Here is a 10779-nt window from a genome sequence, read left to right on the forward strand (position 1 = left end):
TGATCGATCGGCTCTAGAATCTCCATGCATTTACACAACTTGACTGGTTGTCCGCCTACCAGCATTCATGTTGGTGCGCCCCTCATGAGGCTTACACCGGCTAACTGCATTCCACATTTGTTGCTCCAGTTGCCTCAACCCTTTAAAGTAATTCGATCATCCCCCAGGCCCCAAGTCCATTGTACGAGCCCTAGTTCGCACCCGCCATGTGTCGGTGCTAAAATCTGCGGATCTCGGGTAGGGGTCCCGAGCTGGTGATCTAGGAACGATGGTGAACAAGAAATAAAGGACACATTTTTACCCAGGTTTTGACCCTCTCGAAGAGGTAAACCCCTACGTCATGTTTGTATTGTTTTGATTGTGCATGGGGTACAAAGTAGAGATGATCTACCTCGAGATTGCATCAGTGAGTTTTAGCTTCTAAGCCTTGAATGCTTGCCTCTACATACTAAATCCCTTGGCTTGATGTGCAATGGTGGTATTTAGGATTTACACATGGTCGGTTACAATATAGAGGTAAACATACCGAACATTCAAATACGCCTTGAAGTGTGCACCAAGTCTTTGGAGCATTCCATCTTGAATACGTCCGAGGCCAGGGCATGAATGCTAGGCCGACCCGGTGTGCACGCATAATTCAGGACACCGTCACCATCGTCATTTGGTTATTTTTGTGTCCAAACAAGGGCCCAACTTAACATCAATAAATTGGTAAAAGTAGTAGAGTACACAAGCTAACTGGAATATAATGATACATTTTTGACCCAAAATCTGACATGTGAGTAGGCCGTACACGTGGCGTGATGCTCACTCTGAATTTTGCGACTGCCAGGATTCCAAGAGAACATTTGAGCAGGCAGAACATGTAGCGTGGTACTCACTCTGAATTTTGCATGAGTGTCGAGATTCCAACATGTGAGCAGGCAGGAGCAGGCAGGACAGGCGTGAATCACGTTCTCGATAAATAAACAAACCTGTCAAAGAAACCTTGCCGGCCGACCTGGCTGCGAGTCCTAGGCTGGCCATAGTGGCACTCGGGACTAGCAAACAGACTAATGTGGCTAAATCGTCAGATAATTTTTGGAGCAATTTATGTCAGTATAACTGAGCCTAAAGCGAGCCCTCTCAGCGATTTTGGGGCTGAATCGTCATAATTTTTGGAACAATTTATGTCAGTATAACCGAGCCTAAAGCGAGCCCTCTCAGCGATTTGCATTTTTGACAGTTCGATTTGATGATCTGGGCATCTCTGGCCGTCGGATCCCATGTCTACAGCCATCTGTCCCGCATGTTGCCCACTTTCCCTAATGGGCTGCTGCTCTCGAGGCCGAAACGATGAAATCTTGTAAACTGGGCATGTTCGGCCCATAAGTAGAGTGTGTTGCGTTCGTGCGCTCGTTATTTTTTTCTCATAAAAGGAGATAGAGCGACGCGGGATACATGGGAGAGGGACCGACCCAAAGGCGTTGCAGATAAAGGGGAGAGGGATCGAGCCAAGGAGATGCGAGGCGTGCGCTGGGATTGGCCGGGACACCTGTCGGTGTCAAAACCGGCGGATCTCGGGTAGGGGGTTCCGAACTGTGCGTCTAAGGCTAATGGTAACAGGAGGCGGGGACACAATGTTTACCCAGGTTCGGGCCCTTTCGATGGAGGTAATACCCTACTTCCTGCTTGATTGATCTTGATGATATGAGTATTACAAGAGTTGATCTACCACGAGATCGTAGAGGTTAAACCCTAGAAGTTAGCCTATGATTCTGATTGTTGTTGTCCTACGGACTAAACCCTCCCGTTTATATAGACACCGGAGGGGGCTAGGGTTACACAGAGTCGGTTACAGAGAAGGAGATCTACATATCCAAATTGCCAAGCTTGCCTTCCACGTAAAGGAGAGTCCCACTCGGACACGGGACGAAGTCTTCAATCTTGTATCTTCATAGTCCAACAGTCCGGCCAAAGTATATAGTCCGGCTGTCTGAGGACCCCCCTAATCCAGGACTCCCTCAGTAGCCCCTGAACCAGGCTTCAATGATGATGAGTCTGGCGCGCAGGTTGTCTTCGGCATTGCAAGGCGGGTTCCTTCTCTGAATACTCCATAGAAGATTTTGAACACAAGGATCATGTCCGGCTCTGCAAAATAATTTCCACATACCACCGTAGAGAGCACAATATTTCACAAATCTAATATGCTGATAACTTTTCATATTGTGACATCACGCCACGACCCGGTCATTATGCGAACCGTTTTTCTCAACCTGCCACCGCACATATCGCGAGGCGGTTCAATTGGCACGTCTTGTTGAAGCAGAGATCGTGTCCACTTATCACGGGATTCTCATCAATATGGGTGTGGGTAACCCAACCGCGCCATCAATTGCGGCGCTTGGGGAATAAGCGATTTTACGGGGCAAGTGGGGAGGCGCACAGTTTCTACCGCCTCTATAAAGGAATTGGGATTACTCTTTTTCACCCATGCCTTCTTCTTCCCCTGCCCATCCATTCTCGCACGCTCGAGCTCCAGCCCCTAAGTTCTCACCTTCTCTGTAAAGCCATCCCAAACATGTCCAGAGCGGGAGGCAAGTGGATGGTCTCCTCCGTTACGGAGGAGGACATTACGAAGCTCCGGGAGGCCAGATACCTGGCCGCAAACATCGCGCACCGGCTCCCGGATGCAGGGCAGATCGTTCCTGCCCCGGAACCCCATGAGAGGGTTGTGTTCCTTGCTCACTTCATCCGTGGACTGTGATTCCCCCTCCACCCATTTGTCCATGGGCTCATGTTCTACTACGGGCTGGATTTCCATGATCTGGCCCCTAATTTCATCCTCAACATCTCGGCGTTTATCGTCGTGTGCGAGGCCTTCCTCCGCATCAAGCCCCACTTCGGCCTGTGGCTAAAGACCTTCAACGTGAAGCCGAAGGTGGTGGTCGGCCAGCAAGCGGAGTGCGGAGGCGCCATGGTGGGCAAGATGCCCAATGTCACTTGGCTTGAAGGCTCCGATGTGGAGACCGTGAAGGGGTGGCAATCGGGGTGATTCTATATCTCAGAGCCGCGCGACTCCAACGGGGCGGCGGCCCCTGAATTTCGATCTGGCATCCCCATGCGGCTCACCTTCTGGAAAATGAAGGGCCTAGCCTGGGGTGCACCGGTGGAGCTAACCGGACTCTAGAACTGTGTCAAAAATATGATAAGCAAGGAAATCAAGCTTGTTAATGTGGTCCAGGTCATGCTCTTCCGCCGGATCCTTCCATGTCAAAGACGGGCATTCAATATGTGGGAGTTCGACCCGGCCAAACACCAGACGCTGCGAGAGCTGTTCGAGACGACACACAAAGACGTCTGGAAGGTACCGTTCAAGGCCGCCGAGGTACCTCCTCCAATTACCAAGGATCGCGGACTCAGTGCAAAGCGTTGCGCCAATCCGGTAAGCTTTCTATAGTTTACAAAATGCTCCTTTCCCCAGTATATTTGTGGGAGGAATCTAAGCCCCCACACCAATTTAACAGGACTGGGCAGCGACAGTGGAGCGGATCAACTGTCCAGCTCCACTACCTGAAGATCCAGCAACGACTCTCTTAACGGAGATGCTGTTTCCGGCGCCCTATGAGGTGACGGAGAAGAAGGCCAAGAAGAAGGCCGCGGGGACCAGGAAAGGTCTCCGGCGCAAGGTTGTACCGGACTCGTCGTCCGAAGACACCGAGGCACGCTCCTCCAATGAAAACGAGGAGGAGGAAGCGGGAAGCCCTCCCCCCCCCAACCGGGGGGAGAAGAAAAGGAAGGCCGCCCCGTCTGGGGAGGCCGAAGGGTCTTGAAGGGAAAGACCCTCCCTCCGGACCACTCCACAATAGCCGCCTACAGCGACGAGGAGTGGTTGCCCAGGGACAAGCCCCTAGCGAAGTCGTAAGTATCCGGACACTATAATGCTTCCGGTATGTTTAGCTTTATTGCTTCTTATCATGTCAAATATGATTGTGCAGTCCGTCCAAAGCCCACATCGGCGTATCCTTCTCGGATTGGTCTTTGAGTCATTCGGCGATGAACAACGATTCACTCCCGACGGCCACCACCCCCCGGCCCGCGGACGACACCGAGGTGTTGTCTCAGAGGATAGCGGACCAGGGGGAGACAGTTCTGGAGACGCCCCAAGGCGAAATCCCAGACGCCGGGCACATCGGGGGGAAGAACCCCATGGATTTTGATAACGGGGGCCGCAGCAAGTCTAGCCCCCAGCCGGATACTGCGCAGGAACCTTCAGTGGTTCCGAATTCAGGTAGGCAGCCCCTCACTAAGGAGGCGAGCCGCCTGTGTCGATGACCTCTGTCCATCCAGAGGCATTGGACAACCTGCTGGAAGCGCTTCACGACGCTTCCATTGACGAAGAGCACCACACCGTCATGAGTGCGGTGATTGAAAAGATCCGGTCCGCCAAGAGCGGATTGACCGAAGCCTGCATCAGCCTCCTAACAGGCTTCGAGGTAAGTAGTAAAATTATAAGAAAATATGACAGCATAGACACTAGCCCCTGATGCTCTGTTTGGTGTTTGGAAAGAAAGGCCGAACAGAGGATCAAATAACATCCACAGGAGTCTGACAGAATGTGTCTATGCGAATAAGCAGGCGTCGCTGCTGGCCGCTGTCGCTCGTACCGCGGAGGTCTCCAAACTGAAGCGGGACCTGGAGCGGACCGAAGGAGAGCTTTGCCTCATGAAAAGGCAGCTTGAGAAGAACAAAGGTACATAATACCCCGTCTGTTATATTGGTAAAGAAGGATGGTTTTAGCTCATAGAATCGTCATGAACTTTAATAGGGGCCACGACCGAAGTGGCGTTCCTGAAAAAGGCACTGTCTGAGGCCGAAGACAAAGCGGCCAAGGAGCGCATCGAGCGCCAAAAGCAAGAGGCCCGAGTTGACGAGGTCCAGCAAGAGCTCCAGGATTTCGTCAAGAAATACAAGTCCTTGGAGCGTGACTCTAAGATGCAAGAGTCCGAGCTTGCGAAGGCCCTCCAGAGCGTGCGAGACGCCAAGGCCGAAGCCTAAAAGGCCCTCCAGGAGATTGAGGCGACCAAGAAGATTGCGGCGGGTAAGGCATTCAATATGCAAAACAAGCATGTGAAGGAGACTTTCCTTTTACTTATCCAAATTTGTAGCTCTCCAGGAGCATTTGCAGATCTGCCGCGCAGCATATCTGATGCCGCGGAGTTCTATCGAGCTGAAGAAGGGAGCTTGATAGAAAAGTTGTTCTGGTCACAGTACATTGGGGCCAAACATCCGATGACCTTGAGCGACCAGCTAAAGCAACTGGGCGAACTTCACAAGGTGTCCGAACTGGCCACGAAGGGCCTCATAGTCCAGATGTGGCCTGGCGAGCCCCTGCCCAGCAGCTACTTCGGCTTGGTGAAGCGGCTTGTGTCTGCCTGTCCAGCAAGCGGAGTGTGGAGGCGCCCCCAGATTTTCTTTTAGTATATCCGGCATGACGGTCATCGTCACGCGTGGGGGCGCACCCCCGTGATCTGTAGATCGACCTTGACTGTCCTGCTTTGTTTTCCAATATATCTCGCAGGTCCTGCGTGTAGCCCCGGGCCTTGGTGTTTTTGTTTGATTGGCGACGGGGTGCGGGCTGGTGTTTGGGCTGATACGCCGCTTTGTCTCGGCCACGAGGTGGCCGGTCAGCCGCATCCTGCGCTGGTAGTGTAGGTTTTAATACCTCCTCCTCGAGTTGAGGTAGCAACATGCGCTTTGGGTAACTTTTAGTTGGGCGCTCGAGTCCGTGTTGCTCGGCTGCCAGGACCTCAGTCCATCTATCAGTTAGCAGGTCCTGATCAGCTTGAAGCTGCTGCTGGTTTTTCTTCAGCCTTTTTGCAGTGGCTATAAGCCGGCGCTTGAAGCGCCCCTACTCGACGGGATCCTTAGGCACGATGAATTCTTCGTTGCCGATGCTCACCTCGTCTTCGGAGAGGGGCACGTAGTTGTCATCCTCTGATTCTCCATCCATTGCCTGTTCTTTAGGGCTAGCTTGCCCATCCTCCTGCTCGGCCTGCACGAAGCCTGGCTGGGTGGGATTGTTTTCGTCTTCGGCACCATCCGGATTGTTATCGTCTCATGTGCCGGTATCGCTATTTTTGCTTTGGCGGGGCTAGAGCGGCGTCGATGACGCCGGTGCTTAGATTGCTTCTCAAGGGGATTATCCTCCGTTGCCTGATCGCCATCGCCTTCTTTGGGCGTGTCTACCATATATATATATATATCATATGATAAGGTGGCTGTCCAGCGCTTTGTGGGCGGTGGTTCCTGTTCTTCTCCTACATCGTCGTCTATACCGTCGATGTCTTCGGAGTCGAAGTCAAGCATGTCGATTAAGTCATTGAAAGTGGCTGTTAAGTGGGTGGTGGGTGGGGAACGAATTTCTTCGTCGTCCGGTTCTCACTCCAGCCGGACATAGTTTGGCCAAGAGTCTCCTGACAGGGAGAGAGATTTTAGTGAATTTAGCATGTCGCCCAAGGGTGAGTGCTGAAAGATATCAGCGGAGATAAACTCCATGATCGGTGCCCAATCAGACTTGATAGGCACGGATGCGTATGATTCCGAGCCTATGGCCAGAGACGAGTCCGAGGGTCCGATGACATAGGCCTCATCGGAGGCGAGGTCTGTGTTCGGCTCAATCGCCGATGAGTATGCAGCCTCCCTGGCGGGGTCCATCCACCCGTCCTCGGATGGCACGATCTGCTCCGGATTAAGGGTCGGGGCATCCGCAGGTGTGATCTCCCATGCATCGTCCGATGGCAGATCTAAGTCATGCTCGTCGTGACTATTCGGCGCACCTAACATGGTCTCGAATCCGTCAAAGATCAAATCTCCGCGGATGTCGGCAGTGTAGTTCAAGCTTCAAAACCTGACCTGGTGGCCAGGGGCGTAGTTATCTATCTGCTCCAGATGGCCAAGAGAATTGGCCCGTAGTACGAAGCAGCCGAATACGAAGATTTGTCCAGGAAGGAAACCTCACCCTAGATCGCATCGTTGCAGATGATTGAAGGAGCCCTCAAGCCTTATCGTGACGACACAGTGGAACTCTCAATGAAAGCACCAATGTCGGTGTCAAAACCGGCGGATCTCGGATAGGGGGTCCCGAACTGTGCGTCTAAGGCTAATGGTAACAGGAGGTGGGGGACACAATATTTACACAGGTTCGGGCCCTCTCGATGGAGGTAATACCCTACTTCCTGATTGATTGATCTTGATGATATGAGTATTACAAGAGTTGATCTACCACGAGATCATAGAGGCTAAATCCTAGAAGCTAGCCTATGATTCTGATTGTTGTTGTCCTACGGACTAAACCCTCCAGTTTATATAGACACCAGAGGGGGCTAGGGTTACAGAGTCAGTTACAGAGAAGGAGATCTACATATTCGAATTGCCAAGCTTGCCTTCCATGCAAAGGAGAGTCCCACGCGGATATGAGACGAAGTCTTCAATCTTGTATCTTCATAGTCCAACAGTCCGGCCAAAGTATATAGTCCGGCTGTCCGAGGACCCCCTAATCCAGGAGTCCCTCAACACACACCACCAGTCATATCCTCTTTGGCTTCTACCTTCCCTCGGGCCCTCCATGCCCTCATCCGCCTATCCATACCCGGCGGCTCCAGGAGGAGCACCAAAACCGCAAGCACTGGCGAAGGCACACGATCCACACCCCGTTCGCGCTCCACCAGCGGCCCCTTACAGTCCGAACCCAACTCGCCGCGGTCAGTTGCGCCGGCCAGGCGGCGCCTCTCCTTCCACCGGTCCCGAGATCCACCGATATCAACCCCGGGTTCCTAATATCAGCACGCCTCCTCCTGATGTGAGTTTCACTTGGAATTATTATTTTTGCTTACTATAGGATGAAAGTGTAGTGTGTTTGCCAGAGTTCAAGTCCCAGACTTGACATTGGTGCTCGCATTTACCTGGATTTATTTCAGGACTTCCGGCGATGTGCGTTCAGTGGGAGGAGACGTTCCCGTCGACTACGAAGGCATCTATGGTGGCTCCGTCAATCTTAAGAATGTGCCGGCTCAGTCTTTCGAAGGCGCTCATAGGGGTAAGGTGTATATGCGCGCATTCATAAGGTTGATCGTATGCTTGTATATACGAGCGACTTTGATACTACTGTGCTAGAAAAACAGTGTCGGCCTTATTACACACGGTTTGCCTTTCCCAGTGAGTTGTGGATCATACGCAGCTGAAATTGGGGCACACGCAGTTTATTTTTTCAACCTTAGGCAACTTAGTAATCACACACAATTTCTCCTTAGTGCATGCGATTGGGGCTATAGTACGTACCTGTACTGGTGTGAGAAGGTCCAAGTTCGCGGACCAGTCGTCACGCTCTGTGAGCACCACATGCACCAAGACATGGACTTCTTTTGTTCTCATCAGCAATTTCTTCGCAAGGACAAGTCATGATGTTCACGTCGCCGATGGACAAGAATTTCTCTGGAACACGGTGCACAAGCGCTGGCATGTAATGTCTTCGCATGGACAAATCATGATGCTCATGCTTTCGGTGCTGCACTGCAACGGTGTACAACTCTAGCCTGACATTCTTGACTCGTCGATGCCGGTCATGAAATCGTGTGTCTGGTTGTCAGGTCGAGTATCTCGTCATTCACTCGCCGATGTCTAGTTGAGTACAATTGTTATTATGTTTGAGATGTTTTGTACTTCTAATAAACTTTTTATAATAGATTTGAATCTTTTTCTAAATAATGTTTGATTGGAGGCTTTGTGCATTTACTTACCGGTGGAGGTCCAAGTTTGCGGACCAGTGGTCACGCTCTGTGATGGCCGCATGCACCAAGACTTTTGATTCTTTTGTTCCTATCAAAAATGTCTTCACAAGGACAATTCAAGCTGTTCATGGATGCTGCACTGCAACATGGTGTACAGACGCTGGTCTTCCCAAGGAAAAATGATGATGTCGATGACTCGATGTTTGTGAGCACCACATGCACCTAGATTTTGAGTTCTTTTGTTCCTAGTGTCAAAAATGTCTTTGCAAGGACAAATCAAGTTGTCACGTTATCGATGCTGCACCGCAACACGGGAGTTGTACAAAAGTTGGCCTGTCATGTGTTCGCAAGGACAAATCATGATGTCCATGCTGCACTGCAACAAGGTGTACAACTCTGGCCTGACGTTCTTGACTCAACGATGCCAGTCAATGAACAGCCACGAAATTGTGTGTGTGTGTGTGTGTGGTCTGGTAGATTACCGTGACCCTTCCCAACCGGCAGTCGGTGTAGCAATGATTCAAGCTTTGACGGAAATGCATTTCGGTGCAGATCCCATCCATGGCGTGACGACCAGGGCGCAGCTGGCGCGATGACTTCATACCAAAGGTGTTTGTACGTTAAACACGACGGCTGGCAGTCACATGCTCACAGCAACAGTGTGAATTAATGGACATGGTAACGAAATTGCAGAGCAGAATCCACAACTCCTTAGTCTAGTAATATTTCCCACACAAGAAAAAAAAAAGATGCCGCAGATGGAATACAACATTTTACAGTAGAAGTGATAGCGCGATATGACCTCAGGCCCCAAACGGAGAATCATATAGCAACCACATCTCTTGTACGATGGAAACTAGCTTTAGAGTGAAGAGGCAATGACCGTAATGCAACCGACTCGTTGTTATATGAACTAGACGGTCTAAGCAGCAGGGCGGCCCGCCCTAGGCCTTTGCGTGCGATCGTCGTGGTGGTGGGCAGGATGGTGCCTTGTTGTCCGAGGGTTCTTTCTGGCGTTGTGTCGGGTGGTATCGCGAGGTCTTGGGTGCTTCCTGCTGGTCCGTTTTGGTGGCCGGCATGGTTTGGGCGGTGAGGTGGCGAGGAAGGGGAAGACCTACTGTTGGTGAAAAATGAGCGGACTACGGTCATGACGGGGGATGGTGGTGTCTACACGCTATTACCCTGATGAAGGCATAGTCATTGCAGGTTCCGCCTCGTCGCTCGGGCTACTCTGTTGGAAACTCTAGATATGGGTCTTCCAGATCAAACAAGGGCGACACTTGGCACCGTTCTTCTTCTTGGTGGCATTGTTTTGGAGCAGCCGCTGGAAGGGCATGGAGGTTGAGCGTTGTCCTAAACACCGCATCGATGACGGCCGGTCTGGGCGGCAAGGCGCAGCGGAGTCTCGGTGGCGGATGCATCTTGATGGATGAGGCAGGGTGGTGGTGTTGTTTGGCACTGTCGCAGCTGGCATAACAAAGATAATGTGGTCCTCTATCTAGAAGATGTGTGGACTGTTCGATCGTGGTGGCGACTTTTGAAGCATGTGCATGTTGTACACGCTTATGGTCTGCTGGATCGGATATGTGCTCCCGGTACGCTATGCGGGCAGCTTGGTGATGACCCCAGTTATCTAGATGGTGAGGTGTTGTGATGGCATCCCTACTGTTGAGTTTGTAGGTGTGGAGTGGTTGCTTCAGGTTGTTTGATATATGTTTTTACCAAACCTTTGTTTTCTTTGACAAAACTCTATATCTATTCATCAAACATCATGGCAGTATGAAGAACACGAGAAGTAATTAAAATTACATCCATGTCCGTAGATCCCCTAGTGACAACTACAAGTAGTGGAACGAGCCGAAGCCGCGCTGCCATCATCGCCCCTTCCTCACTGGAGCCGGGCAGACCTTACTATAGTGGATAGTCATAAAGTCGTCATGCTAAGGCCCCACAAGACCAGTGCACCAGAATAGCAACCACCGCCCGATGAAGTAAGAAGGATCCAACTTGT

The sequence above is a fragment of the Triticum aestivum genome, chromosome 3B, assembly GCF_018294505.1.
Source record: "Triticum aestivum cultivar Chinese Spring chromosome 3B, IWGSC CS RefSeq v2.1, whole genome shotgun sequence".
Lineage (NCBI taxonomy): Eukaryota > Viridiplantae > Streptophyta > Magnoliopsida > Poales > Poaceae > Triticum > Triticum aestivum.